Genomic DNA, 7,198 nt, shown 5'->3' on the forward strand with positions numbered 1-7,198 from the left:
TGTTAAAGACTAAAGACACAAAATTAATACCATTTTAAGTTAATAATATACTTTCAAAATTCTTATAAGTGTCTTGCTGCTTTTTTCAATACACTTCTATAACATGTTTGTTCCATCTGTCAAAAAATTGTAATTAAAACCTGTTTGTGTGGTCTAATGATTCTTAAGAGTGAAATAATTTTATCTCATAAAGAGCACATGTTTAAGTAATCATCATAAAACGAAACACAATGCGTGTTGTATTCAGTTAACCTTTAAAATAATCACAATGCAATCAACATAATGTAAAAAAATAAAAAATAGTTCACTTCTACTTGGCATCTTAGCGATTATTATAAAACAATGAAATCACCTTTTTTGAGATTAATTCTTTACAGAAATAAATTAATCAACAACACAACTACAAATGTAGTAGAACAAACATTATCCTGAAGGCATTTTGCTTGACTATTCTCGATATCAGAAATGACTTTTAACAGCCTTTTGAAATGCAAGCATTTTGATTTGTGAATTTAGTTTAGTCTAGTTGATTTTAATAATGCACCAAGTATTAAAGACAATACAGCTCACATAGATATAAAGCCCATCAGTCGTAAAAATCATATTTATATGATATAATATTCTTGCTGATGGAACGAGCCTGGTAAGAGGGAAGAAACATTTGTACGTTGCGTTACCTATTCATATAGATCGTAATAAAACATGTGTCACAAGCCCTATCAAATTATGCTAGGATCATAGATTTTTAATAAAGCATTTTAAAGTGGCGGAATGGCCGAGTTTTGAATCCGTCGAGCTAGTGATCAAAGGATTGCGCGTAAGTTCGGCAAGCCCTTGTTTCCTTGAGCAAGACACTTTACACCCATTGCTCACTACTGGTTGGTTCCAAGAACGGATTCGAGAGTGTGTCTTTCAGGTTCTTACACAATCGCACTGAAATACATTCTGTACAAACCAAAGTAAGACTTCAAATTTAATATTACAGCATTTAGAATTTCATGCTTCATGTTTGTGAAATCATTGGATCATTCTTTCGATTAATGATTTGTGAAAACATACTCTTGAATAATATTCATAGTATTGAAGTTAAGAAGACTTTACATAAATAATGCTATAGAATAAATTTATTTAGTCAACAATCTATGTATTCATGATTACCATATTATATTTCCGAATAGAAAGTTTGTTTGTTTATTTGTTTGTTTAATTGGGTTTTACGTCACACCGACACATTATAGGTCATATGGCGACGAAAGTTTTAACAAAGTTGACAAAGTTTTAAGTAGTTTAGTATGGAGGGAGAATTGTATTTAAAGAACAATTTATTATATGTTATATAAATACGATTATATATGTTATCGAATCATGTATTTCACACGTACATGTACGTTTAACATATGATACTAAATACTAACAACAAATTTATTTGAGGCATTACAGGCCTTCCATTGTGGACCAATTCACTTTTTCAAATTTAATCATCATAAAATGGAATACAATATGCGTATGTTATTAATGAAAATGCACCATATTTATCATTATTATTATTATTATTAAATTTCTGAAACTAAAATATCTATTTAGTTGCATGAATGTTTATATGATTACTAAAAGTTTATGAAAGCATACAGGTATTCAATTAACTGAACGTAAAATGTTAAGTATCACATTAAGAAATTATTTTGTTTGCACTAAAAGAAATTCCTATCTGAATTCCAAACAAAGGTACGTCGATTATATATATTTCAAATCATACGTGAAATGATTATATAATTGGTTTTATGTACCCTAGTGTGTACATTTTAATAACAAACGTAATAATTATTAATGATAATACTTCGAATTTTGTGACACAGCAAGCATTTAAACATATATGAGTATTTGCCAGGGTTAAACATTTGTTATATGCTCACTTTAAAATTATTTTAAGCATTTTTTATCATGCCATCAATATTTTAACAAAAGATATGTTATATAATGTCTACCGTACAATGAGGTCACAAATGTAGTTAACAGATCCTTCACACTAAAGAAAGTAACAGACAGAAAACAGCTATTTAAGCTCTAAATCAAGGCATGTTCTGGTGCATTATTTATTTTCTGCATGCGTCTAATATGAAAAGCATATTATAAAGCTTGACATATTTTGATTAATGCCTTTTGAAGGGAATGATACTGATAAAATCAAATTACTAATATGATAATTGACGCCATACTAAAAGGTCTCTCAAATGGACATCGACTTTTATTAGATCACTCATATTACTCAGCATTTTATCTATCAATCTGGTGAAATTACATATTTTATCATTTGATGAAATCCCATTGAAGATATTCAATTTGATTATCCTAATAAAAGCAGCAGGGATCCATTTGAGTTTTTTTGTGTTATGATAATAAGAATAATGAATGGTGTAGATTATTAATAATTTAATAAGGATAATAAGGATTGTTACAATAAAATATGATATAGCTCAATACAATTACGCCAAAATAGAAATTAGCATTTAATCTCATTTTAAATATGTATCTATCTATGACTCATGGAAAGTGAATTAAAATAAATTATAAGTAAATATCTGTAAGCAATAAACGGTATATACAGTGATCTAACAAACGGTGCATACAGATACACGGTATAAAGACCTTTTACGACGCGGTCCGTTGCCATGGAAAATCGATCAGAAGTAGTATTTTCTCGCGCATGCGCAATCTGCGTAGAACAAAATGATCATCGCCCTAAATAGAAATAAAGTAGAAGTTCATAGACAATTCCGAGTTAGTGAAAGGTAAAAAGTATAAAAGTATGTGAAATAGATTTTAACAAAACATCAAAGATGACTTAATAGCTTGGTGACCAAGTTTGCCATTACAAATGCAAGGAAAAGACGATTGTTTAATATTTATTATCACGTACCTGACAATGACATTAAATTTACATTGATTTTAAGAAAATGTGGAAATACATCTATGAGCAAATAAAGATGTCAACTAAACTGTTGCTGAAATAGTTTAAAAAGAAATTTTAATAATAAATGAAATCGAGGTTAAATATCATTCTGAAAATGTCATAACACGTGATAATCACGTGATAATGCATTTACCTGATTTTATCCTATATCCAATGGATGGCAAACAGAAATTTGTTAAGTCACATAAATATATTCACATAATTTTTCAAAAAATTGAGAAATTAAGATGGGTAGTTGGTAGTAAAATAACACACTTTTTATCATCCGGTTCCTTGTTACACATGTAAATGCACGTCACACTTCACAAAATCAATAAACATTGATGAGATATAATTATGTAAGGGTTACTTAAATAAGATTTTTATAATTTTAAGTGATTAGCTATGTCATGGTACTGAAACGTCCCGCTTGAATGATATTGTAATCTAGATGGAAATAAACAATAAGCAGTCCCCCCCCCCGGCAATCTGTGTGACACCGCCTTGCAAATGGAAGTGTTCAATACAAATTGTGTAATATTATGTAATAAAGGGGTAATACAATTGAACCTTGTTGTTGGTTTAATTCTTCTCAAACATTCTGTTTTAATTTAAATTTCTGATGGAAAAGTCGTTTCATGATATCTTAAAATGAGACTTTTGTAAATGCGCCTCTTTTCATTGAATTATTATAGTCCCAGATAGTTTCGTATATCTGTTATGGATACAATTCACGTTTGAATTACTAACTGATTTAAGTCATCCCGAAATTACTGTTTTCAGGGTACATAACTTGAAATCACGACTATTAAAGCTTTAAAGTATGATAAATTGTAGTCATCGTTATTGCGTTTTTTCCCTACGAAGAATGCGCATGAGCGAAACGCAACATTCGTTACTATGGAAAATCGTATTGTAAAAAGGTCTATAAAATTTATAAAATGTAAAATGTACTTTTATGTACTATATATATACTAATATACGGTTTATATTGACAAACGGTGCATACTATTGAATCCTTGAATATTTTCAAAAATGACAAACTGCAGCTCTACTTTTGGATTTATTTTGTTTATTCTTAAAGATACGTAACTATTAAAATCATGGAACGGATAGAATGTTTGAGAAGTAAACCAACAACAAATAGTTAAGAATTGTAGACTCGGTTTTATTAAGTCTGTTAATTGGAGTTAATAGAAAATGAAACCCCGTTGAACAAACTTTAGTATTAGAGGTAACAAATTTTCACCAATAAGAAAACTTTAGATAGCTGCATTAAATATAACTATGAGATTTAAAAGTTTTATTTATCATGGAAACTTACAGTACCTAAGCGCTTATTATTTTCGATTTAAAAAATGCTTGTTGTAAACTGATTACATATCATAACTTCTATATTAACCATATTTCTTTTGAACCGTTACATTATTTTGATGTGAAATATCAGAAAACGTTATGATATTGCATATTATCCGGTACCTGTTTGGATTAAGATAGTACATTTAAATAGTACATTTTGAATATTAAAAAAATGGAGATAAGTATGCTTTGGAAGCTTTAATCTGATAGTGTTGCATTAAAGCGAATTTGAATGAATGAATGAATAAATAAATTAATGAATGAATTATCACCTAACATAAGAAAACATAAAGTTGAATTGCTTAAAATTCAGATTCACCTTTTAATCAAATTTAATTATTAAAGCAAAGATATGAACTTAAATTTAATTCACAGCATTGAACTTTTGTCAGTCATACAAATTTAAACACGTGGTTTTAACCCCTTGTTTTGCTTAAGTTTGTACATGTAACACCCAAGGTAAGCCACAATCATTTTTCTGTTTCTGCGCCATAAACTGTGTTAGTGCACAGTAAAACCAAACAAAACAAAGAAAACCTTTAATATATTTATTCTTAAACTTGTTACATCAATGATGTTCCATGTTAATTGCATATATACCGAATGACACTTAATGTTTCATTGTATGTGTAATGTCAGGGTTTAAGTCAGATCTATACATTAATCTTAAAAGACATAAAATCTGAGCAGACAATCTTATTTGATGTTTATTTTATTGCGGAATGTATGTCAATATACTAAAAACAAGTAAATTTGTAATCAATAGAATGTAGAATTCTGTACACCGTTAACAATAACTTTAATATCAAAGTGATAAAAGCTAATGACTTGCAAAGACTTGTGGAAAAAAATATATTTATAGCTGTTAACAATCATTTTGTTTGACAAATGGCGTCGATATAAGTACCGACGTTGATTTACTATTTGCTTGAAGATCATTTTTACTTTTATCTATATATTTTGTCCACATAAATAAATTTTACAACTTTAATGTTTTACACGCTGAAATAAAACAGGAAAAGAGAAAGTTAAGTTTAACATTTTATATTTGAATTAACATTGTCTTGTGCAATTGAAGGATCTGATTTTTAAAATCTGGCATTAAATAGTAATATTCTTTCAACACGATCATTAAATTTATATTCAAAAAGACAATCAATTTATTGCGAAAGGAAATAAAGACATTGCATGCATAAATTCAAAAAGAACCAGGTTAACGATGTTTTTAAATAATGTTGAATTTTAATTTAAAAAGGTTGGAAACAATGCATGATAATTCTTGGTATTCTATAATGTTATTCAAGTCATTAAAAACATTAATTCAGCTTTATTCTGATAAAAGATTGAATATTTGAACATTTGAATTTCACAAGAGTCAAAATCAAGAAATTGTGTCATGTGGGAAAACGTGTGGATACACAAGTGCAGCTTTAGCATGAAGAGCATCGAGGGTCGATGAGTGGGTTGACCGCCGAAAAAGAACCAAAAATATGTTAGAATAAACAAAAACGTAAACATTTGGTATAAGAAGGTAGATATTACAATAAAAACAAATATTTTAATTATGTCTATTCAATTGTCCTTACCCCGGGCTATAAACTCAATACTTTATATTTTCTTATAAGTAAGTTAATGTTAACTAAACAACGTCTTTACTTTGCTTATTCTGAAACAAATCATACAATAATATTAGAATAATGTTATGATTTTACAAAATTTTCATGCGGGTTATAAAGGTATTACATTAATTACATGTATTATATCAATTGAGATAGGTAAGAAAATAATAGTGCTTATATTGTGCGTCTTATAGTATGAATTCAAAATAAGCACTTCGTTTTTCATTAAATAGTATTCTATGGCAAATGGTTAACGGCACTGAATGATTTGATTACAAATTAAATGAATACGACTTACGAATTTCCGTGATGCATTCAAGAAAATCAATGTTGCAGAAAAATACTCATGGTTGTATAAAATTTCTGATTGCTTTTCTTTTTTATGATTTCATTTATTATATTACAAAATGTTCATGAAAAGGACAAAAATAGCAATTAAAAAAACTTATATTATTTAACTGGCCACGTGCATAATTTGTCTTAAATCTGCGACTTCAGGTGGTCATTCTTATCGTAAATTTTCTTCACACGCTGTTTCTGATAATATACTAGTCTTGTAGATCTTATATGTAAAAACCAGTTTATATAATTGTCACATTATTCTGGCGAGACAAAATACTTTGTTATAACATCTTTGTTCTTTAGCACTTAACAGAAGTTTGCTACATTTATTCAGCCATAAACATATTGTTTTACATTATTTATAGTGGATTGATCTACAAAGGGCACATTTTCAATAAGTATTTTAAGTATTGATAAAAAGAATAGAATAGTTTCATTTGGATATTCTTATAAATGCATTCTATGCCTTGACTAAAATAAAGAATTTAATGTAATTCAAACCGCATCCAAATATTGAATGCATGCTTATTTGTATGATGGTTGCTTGTTGTATTCACAACATATATTTGGATTTTATAGTTTGTTTTTAATCTTACGTGCATATGTAATAGATCTTCCATATTCAATTCAAATGTTTACGTAATAAGTTTAACAATCGAAAAACAAGATTGATAATTGTAAAGAGGAATATGTTGTCAGTGAAGTAGCAAACATGCATATTTGATACAGTTGCATTTTTGTTATTAATTCTGTTTTATAAATCTTTTTTTTTTATAATTTGTATTAAACCATGGCTTACAACGTATTATATGCTAATGGGCGCTTATTTTGCAAACATACTTTGTGTAGTCCAAAAACATATCCAATTAAAGGAATTATATATGGTTTCATCATATCAACCTTCCTAGAGAGGTTTTTGCATTGCAAT

The sequence above is a fragment of the Ruditapes philippinarum genome, unplaced genomic scaffold, assembly GCF_026571515.1.
Source record: "Ruditapes philippinarum isolate M1 unplaced genomic scaffold, ASM2657151v2 ctg1490_1_1_1_1, whole genome shotgun sequence".
Classification (NCBI taxonomy): Eukaryota; Metazoa; Mollusca; class Bivalvia; order Venerida; family Veneridae; genus Ruditapes; species Ruditapes philippinarum.